Source organism: Chrysemys picta, chromosome 5, assembly GCF_011386835.1.
Source record: "Chrysemys picta bellii isolate R12L10 chromosome 5, ASM1138683v2, whole genome shotgun sequence".
Classification (NCBI taxonomy): domain Eukaryota; kingdom Metazoa; phylum Chordata; order Testudines; family Emydidae; genus Chrysemys; species Chrysemys picta.
Window position 1 is genome coordinate 58,286,739 of NC_088795.1, and position 12,841 is coordinate 58,299,579.

At 43.1% G+C, this 12,841-nt stretch overlaps 1 long non-coding RNA gene across 1 annotated transcript in view; it reads right to left on the bottom strand.

The window, feature by feature from the left end:
- Positions 1 to 289: 289 nt before the first annotated feature.
- Positions 290 to 12,841, bottom strand: part of LOC135983944 (uncharacterized) — a 172,154-nt gene continuing 159,602 nt past the window's right edge. The window contains exons 3-4 of the long non-coding RNA XR_010601809.1: positions 1,138 to 1,579; positions 290 to 410 (exon numbers count right to left, since the gene is read on the bottom strand). This is a non-coding gene — a long non-coding RNA (uncharacterized LOC135983944). The remainder of the gene's footprint in view (positions 411 to 1,137; positions 1,580 to 12,841) is intronic.

Consider the following 12,841-nt stretch of genomic DNA (forward strand, 5'->3'; position numbering starts at 1 on the left):
TGTGGCAGAGAGCTGGATAGAGAATCAAAGAGGTATAGCTGACCCCCATAGGCTCCCTCTCTCTACTTATTTACATAATGACAAGCAGGCAAGCTAAAAACCTATTTAGGCTCTTTTTAATTATTCAAATACTCTAAAGCAGAGGATACTTAATTCGTCAGAGTCCATCTTTGGGGGTGGGGATGAGGATTTAGATTGGCAAGGTGTCTTAAAATACTGTACTCACAGGAGACTGACTTCATAGTTCTCCCACAGCTCTCAATGGTCCTCGTTATGGCGGTTATAACCTTTTACCTGAATGGAGATTGGGTTGGTTGAAGTGATACCTGGCTCGAGGTTCTTCATTCAGTGAGTAGAATTTAAGGACAAGGTGGGGGCTTTTCTGGGTTTCTCTCTGAAGTCAAAGCAGTCTGTTTTGCATGGGAAAAAATTCTTGATAATAAAACTTTAAGGAAAGGCTTATGAACAGTTTAGGGATTTTCCCCCCCTCTAATCACAAACACTCTCAAACTGAGGTTTTGAAGGAAACTCCATTATTAAAATTGTTGCCGTTTTCAGAAAGGTGAGGGTCATGGTAGATAAGCGAAAAGTCTGAAAACCTGAAGAGTAGAGAGTAAAGTATCCCCCCCTCCAACTAAATGGAAAGATAAGGGTACGGTGACCACACGTCCTGTTTTGTCTGGGACAGTCCGCTTTTTAAACCCTGTCCCGGACATCCTGACTTTTTTGGAAAAACTAGGCCTTTATTCCATTTGGTCAAAAGCAAACAGGACAAAGGCCCAGTTTTGCCAAAAAAGTGTGGCGTGTCCTTCTAGGAGGGCACAGAGGAACATTCGGGGGGTGAGGGAGAGATAGCAGTGACGGCAGGTGGCTTGGCCCAGCCTTGCCTTGCATGGGGGGGGGGGGGGGGGCGGCAGGCACCCTCAGGCCAGCCCCATGTGGTGTCCCATTTTCACTTTGGGAAATATTGTCATCCTAGCTAAGAAGGGGTAAGAGGGGGGTAGGAGCAGCTATGCCTCATTGCTAATCTCCTTCTTACTTCCCTGAAGAGATTTCAGTGATTGCCAGAATATCCGCTACTCTACTTCAGGAGGGCCTTTGACCTGCCACTGGTAGGGAAGCAGTTCCATCTCTTACCTTGTTCCCCTTTCAGAATGGAGAATTTGCCCTCTGTTGGATGAGAAAAAGAGGTCTGGGGAAAGAAATAGCAGTCACCCTGGATTCAGATCTAAGAGCTCAGGGGAAGAATGCTACGGCAATCCAACAGCTGCTACAATCTCTTCATGGAGAGCTCAGTGACATGTAGCTGCATTATCTGCTAGACCCTCTGTTCCTCAGTCCAAGTGCTGCTGCCCCATCTTCTTCAGTACAGTTGTTCCTCAGCGAAAGAGATCCTCCCATTCCCGGTTTTCCATTATAGGGTTGGTCTGGAGGGGTGGGGGATGGGACACACAGTGTTTCTCCTCTTTACTGTAATTTTGTTCAGGCTGCTGCTACTTTTTGAACCTTCAACAATTTATTTGCTTCAGGCAGGTCTTGCTGGTACTGCCTCCTGCTGCTGAAGTACAAATGTACTGAGCTAGCAAAGGGAAGAGAAAGGGAAAGTTAGTCAGGAGTCCCAAAATGAGCTTAAATACTGTTTTTTCCCCCTGAATACATGAAAGCAAATAATGTATTTGTTGGTCAAGACACTTTTATTTCCAGGGAAGGAAAATTAAACAAATATAAAGTTCCATGAGAGAAAGACTATAGTGGCTCACTGTAACATTCTGCATTTGAGCTGAAACAAAAAATGGCAGGTTTCTCACAGCTGCCTCTCTAGAATGCAGGGACTAGTTTGCATTCAAAAGTAGAGTAATGCAGCAAACAGAATATTTCCTTTCAGTTGAGTACCTACGGACACCAGACTGCAATAAATGTGTTAGTTTAAAAAAAAGTACAGCAACACTAGTTGCTGTGGCAGCTTTTACATTAGATAGCTTTTAACATTTATTGTTTATTGTCCTGAGAAAGATTTGACATTTTTACTGTTCTAATGTTTAATAATAAAATAAATAAAATAATAAAATAATAATAAAGATTGATCAAGAGAAAGGACGCAGCACACTTTTGTTAAGTCCATTCGGTTCATTCCAGCTCAGCTTAGGCTTCTTGAAACATCTAGCTCACACTGGGCATGGTCAGAGTCTTAACAAAAGCCCACAGTTAGGCCATTCTTATAAGATGAGAAGAACTACAGTACATGCATATTTACAAATGTAAAGGTCCTAATACAAATGACCACTCCCAAGAATATGATTTCGATTTTGTTGATACTTGGCATCATTTGATTCTAAAGAAGTATATAAAAGCAACCATATAGCACATATGGTATAACCCTTCTCATATATCTCAGACTGCTTATATAAAAACTGCACTTACCTGCCTTGTACCAGCACTCTGAGATTGCATAATATAAGAAACACGATGCAGCATGAATTAAACCCTCAATATTAATTTATATCATTTAGATTTATATTGCTATATAATAATTTAGCATCATATTTTGAAATATCAAACTTCAAAAATGAACAAAATGGGTACAAGACAAGATGGGTGAGGTAAAATATTTTATTGGACCAATTTCTGTTGGTGAACGAGACAAGCTTCAAAGCTTATACAGAGCTCTTATTCAGGTCTGGGGAAACACAGCTACAACAACACTGCATACAAAATGGGCACAGTTGTTTTTAACAGTTTATATGCACCATGAGACAAATTTAGTCAGGGTGTAAAAACATTGTCAGTGGATTTACTGCAGGAGTGAATCTGGCCACAGGAGTGAGAGAACAAAACAGAATATAACATATGAAAGGCAGCGAAGCATTTTTTTAAATTTGACAAGTGTGTGTTTTGAAGTAATAGACATATCACACTCTTGCTTTTGAAATGTGACATATCAAAAACTAGCAGCTGATATAGCACAGCTTGGCACCCACAGTTGAAAAGCAGTTATGTGACATACCTTTCTACACAGGGCTTCTGTTTTTCAGGGTTTATAAATTTCAATTTTTTTAAAGCATTTTTTGAGTTCTATGCAATGTCCAAAAAAATCAGGATTTTTCTCGGTTCTGTCTTTGTGTGTAATATGTGTGTGTGTGTGTGTATATATACACATATATATATTTGTAATGAATAATCTCTTTGTAATGTTCTCTTGTTCACCTTAATATAGTACTGTTTCAAACAGCACTATGTTAAAGTGCACTAGGGAAGCTTTAGTATGCACCAGCAGGGTCTACACAGACCAATTAAATGTGCAACATGTTAGTGCACTTTAGAAGTTACACCCCTGTAGTCCACATTACTATTCTATGTAGACAGACTCTTAGATACAAGTAACCATTTCTCGTGTTTTTCCAGAGTTTATTGGGTACACCCAATTTTTTCCCCCTTTTTGTAAATCAGGGTGTTTTATCAGTGTTTATCAGTTAAACTAAAATCAGAAGCCCTACTTTTACATCAAAGACATGTATGTCACAAATTTTGCAATCTGTATTGTTTTGTTTTGGAATATAACCTCCTGAAGAAAGCAGACATAATTTAGAATGTCTAGCATGTGATATATGACTTACTCTATTGATAATAAATGGCAGTTTTCAAAAGATTACTTCACAATGCTGAATATTTTGAATTATAGCAGGAACAATTGTGCACCATTTGGTGCAAGGTAGGAAAATGATGTATATAATTCAGTTATAGAAATAACTAGGGAGCCTGTTTCTGGAAACCAGAAACATGCACTTTGAACTCTTTATCTATATACATATTTCTAGGCCACCAATCACCCTGTTATCTAGGTATCCTTAATAAAACATTCTTAAAGTGTAGCCCCTGTAGTGGCTGTTATCAGCTGACTCCAAACCATGTGTTTCTGTAATATGAATTTTCAGACCTCTCCCTGTGCCAGTCACACATTGGGAATAAATGTTTGTGGTATAAAAGAATTTAGTAAAAGCTGTGCAGCCTTTGTTGCTTTTAGGGAGCGACATCAAAATAGCAGTTAAGGGCAAGAATCTCTAGCAAGAAGAATTTTGCCCTAGCAGAAATAGAACACAGGTTTTTTTTCAATCACTCAGAAATCTGTAGTCTACAGTTTTCCTTTGTACACAGCAATGTCCATCTGAAAACTATATATTTTGAGGGCTCTTATGCAGAGTTCAGACGGTTATACCTATTGTTCTCATAACACTGAAGTATATATGGTACTATATAATATACTGTACTTACAGTCACTATGGGTTCAGAAATATCTGATTTGACTTCTCTGCAATCATTTCTACACTGAATTTTTTTTCTGATGACATAGTCACTGAAACCTGTTATTTCCTGAATCCTTCTGAAGCAATGTATTTAAAATATTTCTGATGCACAGTAATACCTTCTTACTTTTGAGAGCAGATGGATTATAATACCAACAGTTATTCACAACAACATTTGTTTATCTTAGAAATATATATCTTGTAGTTTGGTACACATATAAATGTGCTGTATGAACCGTTTGCTCACAGCTTTATTGTATTTGGCTCTTTGCACTTAACATTTATTTCTTTTAGAAGTGGCTTCATGGTGCTATTATGTGGAATATTTAGAAGAAAATAAAAAATAGGATAAGTATTTCTTGAGCAGCTACTTATTTGTGAAACAAGGCCCAGTTTGAAAAGATTTGTGCTGTGCCAAACACAAGGCTGATTTTCATATATATTACATAGAAATCTTGAGCAATATAACTATCTCTTATTATTAAATGAAAATGATATATAGCTTCATGAATTATCTGTAGTGTATTTTTCCAGAATGCATTAGGAAGGGAAGAGGTAAGTATGTACAAATACAAAAGAGAAACCAGTCAGAGAAGAGAAAACACTTGATATCAGCAAATAATGAAGTGTCAGTACATGTACAACGCACACTAAACAATTCTGGAAAGGCAGGGATGCACAAGTTAGAATTGTCACCTGGTTGATGTACTTTAAATGCACTTCACTTATGTTGCTGATGACTACAGATGATCAAAATTTAAAATGTTTGTCCCACAGGAAATGCCACGATTTCAAAATTTGGTTTCACCAGGAATGGGCCAAAGTTGAAATCTCTGAATTTTTTGCAAAATTAAATATTCTGAAAACATTTCATTTTGATCTTATTGAAATGTTTCATTTTGATAAGGTCAAAATATTTCATTTAGATTTGTCTTTTATAATATATTATTAATATAGCCTTTCATTGCAGTTCAGTAATTTTCCACATGAAGTCTGATAAACTCAGCACATTCCTATGAAAAGTTTTGATTTTGTTGAATCAATATTTACCAACAACAAAGGGTATGTCTACACTACAGGATTAATCAGAATTTATATAATTTGAATTTTGGAAACAGATTGTATAAAGTCGAATGCACGCGGCCACACTAAGCACATTAATTCGGCGGTGTGCGTCCATGTACCGGGGCTAGCATCGATTTCCGGAGCATTGCATTGTGGGTAGCTATTCCATAGTTATCCCATAGTTCCCGCAGTCTCCTCTGCCCATTGGAATTCTGGGTTGAGATCCTAATGCCTGATGGGGCCAAAAACATTGTCGCGGGTGGTTCTGGGTACATCCTCCCCCCTCTCCAGGGAAGCAACGGCAGACAACCATTTCGCGCCTTTTTCCTGGGTGAACAGTGCAGACGCCATACCACGGCAAGCATGGAGCCCTCTCAGCTCAAGACAGCAGTCATGAACATTGTAAACACCTTGAGTGTTATCGTGCAGTTTATGCTGAACCAGAACCTGCAAAACCAGGCGGCGAGGAGTAGGCTATGGCAGCGCGGTGGCGAGAGTGATGAGGACATGGACATGGAATTCTATCAAACCGCGGGACCCAGTGCTTTGGAGATCATGTTGTTAATGGGGCAGGTTATAGCCGTGGAACGCCGATTCTGGGAAACAAGCACAGACTGGGGGGTGGGACTGCATAGTGTTGCAGGTGTGGGACGATTACCAATGGCTGCGAAACTTTCGCATGCGTAAGGGCACTTTCTTGGAAATTTGTGACTTGCTTTCCCCTGCCCTGAAGCACCAGAATACCAAGATGAGAGCAGCCCTCACAGTTGAGAAGCGAGTGGCGATAGCCCTGTGGAAGCTTGCAACGCCAGACAGCTACCGGTCAGTCGGGAATCAATTTGGAGTGGGCAAATCTACTGTGGGGGCTGCTGTGATGCAAGTAGCCAGAGCAATCACTGAGCTGCTGCTACGAAAGGTAGTGACTCTGGGAAATGTGCAGGTCATAGTGGATGGCTTTGCTGCAATGGGATTCCCTAACTGTGATGGGGCAATAGATGGAACCCATACCCCTATCTTGGCACCGGAGCACCAGGGTACCCAGTACATAAACCGCAAGGGGTACTTTTCAATGGTGCTGCAAGCACTTGTGGATCACAAGGGACGTTTCACCAACATCAACGTGGGCTGGCCGGGAAGGGTTCATGACGCTTGCGTCTTCAGGAACACTAATCTGTTTAAATGGCTGCAGCAAGGGACTTACTTTCCGGACCAGAAAATAACCGTTGGGGATGTTGAAATGCCCATAGTTATTCTTGGGGACCCAGCCTACCCCTTAATGCCATGGCTCATGAAGCCATACACAGGCAGCCTGGACAGGAGTCAGGAGCTGTTCAACTACAGGCTGAGCAAGTGCAGAATGGTGGTAGAATGTGCATTTGGCTGTTTAAAAGGTCGCTGGCGCTCGTTACTGACTCGGTCAGACCTCAGCCAAACCAATATCCCCATTGTTATTGCTGCTTGCTGTGTGCTCCACAATCTCTGTGAGAGTAAGGGGGAGACCTTTATGGCGGGGTGGGAGGCTGAGGCAAATCGCCTGGCTGCTGATTATGCACAGCCAGACACCAGGGCAATTAGAAGATCACACCAGGAAGTGCTGCGCATCAGAGAAGCTTTGAAAACCAGTTTCATAACTGGCCAGGTTACGGTGTGAAAGTTCTGTTTGTTGAAAACCCGCCCCCTTGATTGACTCATTCCCTGTAAGCAAACCACCCTCCCCTCTTAAATCACAGCTTGCTTTTAAAGGAAATAAAGTCACTATCATTTAAAAATCCTGTATTCTTTATTAATTGATTATAAACATAGGGAGAGAACCGACAAGGTAACCTGGGTGAGGTTTGGGAGAAGGATAGGAGGGAAGTAAAAGGCCACTGAAAAAATTCAATATAATGACAGCCTTTTGGTTGGGCTGTCCACTGGGGTGGAGTGGGAGGGTGCACGGAGCCTCCTCCCGCCCGCCCCCCCGCATTCTTACACATCTGGGTGAGGAGGATATGGAACATGGTGAGGGGGGAGGAGGTTATACAGCGGCTGCAGCGGCAGTCTGTTATCCTGCTGCTGTTCCTGAAGCTCCGCCAGACGTCGGAGCATGTCCGTTTGATCACGCAGCAGCCCCAGCATTGCAGCCTGCCACCTCTCATCTCAAGCGTCCCTCATGACCTCACGTTCACTGGCATCTTTCCTGTATTTAGATACCGTGTCCTTCCACTCATTCAAATGAGCTCTTTCATTGCGGGTGCATTCCATTTTTTCCGAGAACATCTCGCTTCGCATCCTCTTTCTCCACCGCCTTATCTGAGATAGCCTTCGGGGCAGAGGAGGGAGGCTTGAAAAATTTGCAGCTGCTGGAGGGATGAAAAAAAGGAGAGAAGTTTTTAAAATGATACATTTTACAGAACAATGCTTATACTCTTTCATGGTGAACAACACTATTCACATTACATAGCACATGAGATTTCAGTACAAGGTCGCATTTTCCATCTTAATATCGAGTACCTGTGGCAACAGAATTCAGCTTGCATGTGGCCATGGTAAGCCATTGTCTTTTGGCTTCTGCGCCCTCCTTTCCCACATACCAAACAAAGCACGTTGACTGCTGCGGTTTTCCTGTTAACCTTCAGCAGCAGAAAACAAACTAACCGCCCCCCCTCCAATTCTCTGGGATGATCGCTTTATCTCTCCTCCCGCCGCGTGGCTGGTATCAGGGAAGATCCCTGCAGAAACCAAACTAACCCCCGCACCCCCTCCAGCAATGAATTATCTGGGATGATTGTTGTACCCCTCCCCCCACCGTGTGGCTGGTATCAGGGAAGATCCCTGCTAGCCAGGGCCGGCTCCAGGCACCAGCCTACCAAGCATGTGCTTGGGGTGGCACCTGGAGGGGGGTGGCGCTCACCCGGGCAGAGTGGAGCCGCAGCGGGCTCGCCGCCCTCCCCCGGCGCTCCGGCCAGCCGGGGAGAGCAGGGCCGCGGCCGGGCTCGCCGCCCTCCCCTGCCGCGCTCCCTGCCGGGGGGTGGGCAGCAGTGGGAGGCTTTTTTGCCTGGGGCGGCAAAAAAGCCAGAGCCGGCCCTGCTGCTAGCCAAATGCGAAAAGCTCAGGGCCAATTTCCCCTCCCCCCCGCGCTTGGCTAACTGCAGGGAAGGATTTCTTTTCAGCCACAGGCAAACAGCCCAGTAGGAACGGCCACCTCTGTCCCCTTAATTAAATTCCCGTATTTCAACCAGGTTACCATGAGCGATATCACTCTCCTGAGGATTACATAGCGAGATAAAGAATGGATGTTGCTTGAATGCCAGCAAACACCGGGACCATACGCTGCCAGGCTTTGTCATGCAATTATACCAGATTACTTGCTACTAGCATGGCGTGGTCAAGTGTCCTACCATGGAGGACGGAATAAGGCTGCACTGCCCAGAAACTTTGTGGCAAGGCTTTTGGAGTACCTCCAGGAGAGCTTCATGGAGATGTCCCTGGAGGATTTCTGCTCCATCCCCAGACACGTTAACAGACTTTTCCAGTAACTGTTCTAGCCGCGAATGCATCCCAAGTCCTCAGGGCAAAGTAATCATTAAAAAATGCTTGCTTTTAAAACAAGTTTTATATTTTAAAAGGTAAACTCACCTGATGTCCCTTCCATTGGGTCATGGTCTTGGATACTGGCTTGGGAGGGTTGGGAGGGTACTTCAGTCAGGCTGAGAAAAAGATCCTGGCTGTTGGGGAGAACGGAGTGCTGTGTGCTCTCCGCAAGCTTGTCCTCCTCCTCTTCCTCCTCCTCTTCCCCGTCCGCAGAATCCTCAGGTGTAGCTGATGAGATTACCCCCGCTTCGGAATCCACGGTCAGAGGTGGGGTAGTGGTGGTGACCCCCCTAGAACTGCATGCAGCTCGGCGTAGAAGTGGCATGTCCACGGCTCTGACCCAGAGCGACCGTTTGCCTCCTTTGTTTTTTGATAGGCTTGTCTGAGCTCCTTGACTTTCACGTGGCACTGATCTGAGTCCCTATTGTGGTCTCTCTCCATCATGCCCTTGGAGATTTTTTCAGAAGTTTTGGCATTTTGTCTTTTCGAACGAAGTTCTGCTAGCATTGAATCCTCTCTCCGTATAGCAATCAGATCCAGTACCTCCCGTATGGTCCATGCTGGTGCTCTTTTTCGATTATCGGCCCGCTCAGATTGCTGTCCAGAGCGGTCACAATGTTGCACTGTGGGATAGCTCCCGGAGGCCAATACCATCGAATTGCGGCCACACTAACCCTAATTCGAAATGACAATATCGATTTTGGCGCTACTCCGCTCGTTGGGCTGGAGTACAGAAATTGATTTTAAGAGCCCTTTATTTCAAAATAAATGGCTTCGTTGTGTGGACGGGTGCAGGGTTAATTCGATTTAACACTGCTAAATCTGAATTATGAAACTAAGCCACAGAGACATTAAGGCCCTGATTCAGCAAAGCACTTAAACAGGCTTTAACTTTAAATCTGAATTTAAGTCCCAGTTAAGTCATTAAAGGCAATGGGACTGAAGCACATGCTTACATGCAGGGCTAGCTATAGGGAAAATGGCGCGCTGGTCGAACTTGTATTTTGGCACCCCTGCCCTTCTAACCCCCGAGGGCCTGCTGCCTCCATCTTCCATTCCACAGCCGAGCTCCATTCCACAGCCTTGCTCCCCAGGCCTCTTGACCATGGCGCTCTGGGTGGTCACCTACCGATAAGGCTGACCCTACTTACATGTTTTGCTGAATAGGGATGGACTTAAGCACATGTTTAAGTTCTTTGCTGAATCAAGGCCTTAGGGCAGGGGTAGTCAATTATTTTTTGTCAAGGTTCAAATTTCTTGGTCAAGGTATAATCAAAGTCCAGGAAATAATACAAAATAATAAGAGGAAATAATACAAAAAATAACAACAATTATGATAATAATAAGTAAATAAAAAGATTTTGGGATCTGTTCAAAAGTGTCTGGTGGTTCAGATTTGGCCTGCGGTCCTTCTATTGACTACCCCTTCCTTAGGGTATATCTACATGGCAATTAAACACCTGCAGCTGGTCCATGTCAGCTGACTCGGGCTTGTGCTAAGGGGCTATTTCATTGTGGTGTAGACATTTTGGGACCCTCCCCGCATGGGGGTCCTAGAGCCCGAGCTCCAGCCTGAGCCCAAACATTTATGCCAGAATTAAAAGCCCCTTAGCCTGAGTCAGCTAACATGGATCAGCTGTGGGTTTTTAATTGCAGTGTAGGCAGATTCTTCGCCAAGATCGCATACATAGGAAACCCACGGCAGAACTGGAAATACAGCATAGATCTCCTGATTTCTTTACTCTCCTTTTCTTATCTGTGAAGTTCTACCATTCAAAGGAATATAGCCATTGGGGTCTGTTGCAGGCCACAAAGAAACCAGATGGGTCTAGTTTAATGCTTTAAATGTAGTTAGATATGCTAAGGAGTCCAATTAAGAGTCCCATGCTTCAAAGATAGTTACAAACATGGAATGTCTTTTTATAGTGACTAGTAGGGCATTATAACTTTCTTTTAAAATCTTCTGTTTTGGGATTTTCTTTTTCAGCATTCTCTATTGGGATTTTCAGTCTCTTGATGCTGGTGTTAGGTTTCCTCATTTGGTCTTTGATGTGGTTCTGGAACAAACAGGGTTTTCTCTATGAACATATTGGCACAGCATCATGTTTCATCTTTTGTTTTATCAGATGAAACATTTTTCTTAAGGTAATTAAGATGGAAAAATGCAGTTTCTATTTCAGTTTCCCTACAGTGTGTCATACTCATAATTACTGTCACAATAGTAATTGCCTGAAAAAGGGATTGAGTCTCCTTTTAGTTTTGCAGGACTTGTCTTCAGACCTCCAGTGCATTGGGGTGGCTGGCAGCATTTAATAACCTTCTGCTGCAATAGTTAGTTTTTGTAGGAATATTAAAATTGATTTTGGCATATGAAGACTCAAAATGTGTTATATACCCTATTGCCCCAAAACATGTAGTCACAGAGCAAAGTTCCCAATGACTGAGGCTTTTATGATATCTGGAGGAACAGAATTATTTAGAGACACATCAGATAGGCCAACTCTACAGTGAGGCTATCTCACAACTGACTACCCAGATCCTGTAACTGAGGACGCTAGTTTCCTGATGGGAGGGGACCAAGGATGGCAAGGAGTGACAAACTCCCTTAGATGGGACCAGCCTTCTGATAAAGGTAGAGCAGGCTGATTACGCCTCAGAACATATATGTACTTTGCATCACAGTTTACCACACAGAGGATTTTGGAGGAGATGCTCACTGTTCTCTGGTCGTAAAGAGGAGGCACTCTTAAAAACTGAGTTGTTAAAAGAAGGCATGCTGGCAGAAACTGATAAATTAAAGAGCAACACGTCATTAGAACCTGACAGAAGAATTTGAAAATGAAACAGCTGAGCTACAAACAAACTCTGAGATCAGCTACAGGTTTTATGCCTGTATTAAAAAAAAAAAAGATTCTAGCGGTCACCCCAAGAATGACCAGTCAGTGAGTATGATTTCAATCCCAGGAAAAACTGATTGAAACAATAATGTAAAATAATAATATGAAAACACCAAGATAAAGAAGATATCATGACTATTGACGGAAAATTCTTCTTCTCTAATCTACCAGAATTCTTGGAGCATGTCAACAAAATAGCGGATGAAAGAACTGTCCTTCAGCATTCAGTTTTTGGTTATAATTATGGAAAATGTTGTGACAAGAAAACTCAAATTACCTGGATGCCTGAGCAATTGGAATTCTGACTTGGATACAGGTTAAAGATTGGTTGATGATTCCCCCCCCCCCCCCGAGATGGATAAAGGGGTGAAATAATGTCTCCATTGAAGTCAATGGCAAAACTCGTATTGACTTCAGCAATGCAAGGATTTCTTACCAGCTGTCCATACTGATATTACTAGAACTATTGCTGTCTTTGACACTTATGAGGTGTTGTTGATGGACTTTCAGACTCTTTCAGGAGATGGGGCTATACTTCAGTGGCTTTGGTCCTTTTTCACAGAGAGGTCCCAGGGGTAATATTGGTTGATTGCTTCCGTGCTGAGGGCATGATCTTGTAGAATACTATAAGAATCTACTCTGTCACCCTTCTGATTCCATGTATAAATTTGGCAAGTGGGAGAGTTACGGCCTGATCCAAAGGCCACTGAAATTAATGGGAGTCTTTCCACTGACTTCAATTGGTATTGGAACAGGCCCTTAATGAGAAGATTTGGGCTGAAATGTTCTCAGCATGCTGATGACACCCCACTGTACATTTCTGTCTCATCCAATCCAGAGAGTTCAGTTGATTGCATTTCTCTGTGTCTGGGTACAACTGGGATATGGGTGATAGTGAACAGGCTGAAGCTAAATCCTGTGAAGACTGAGGTGATGATGGCAGCTGTCGGGTGTTATAACTGGCCCATTGATTGAAGCTATACATCTAACATTTGTGACCAAAGT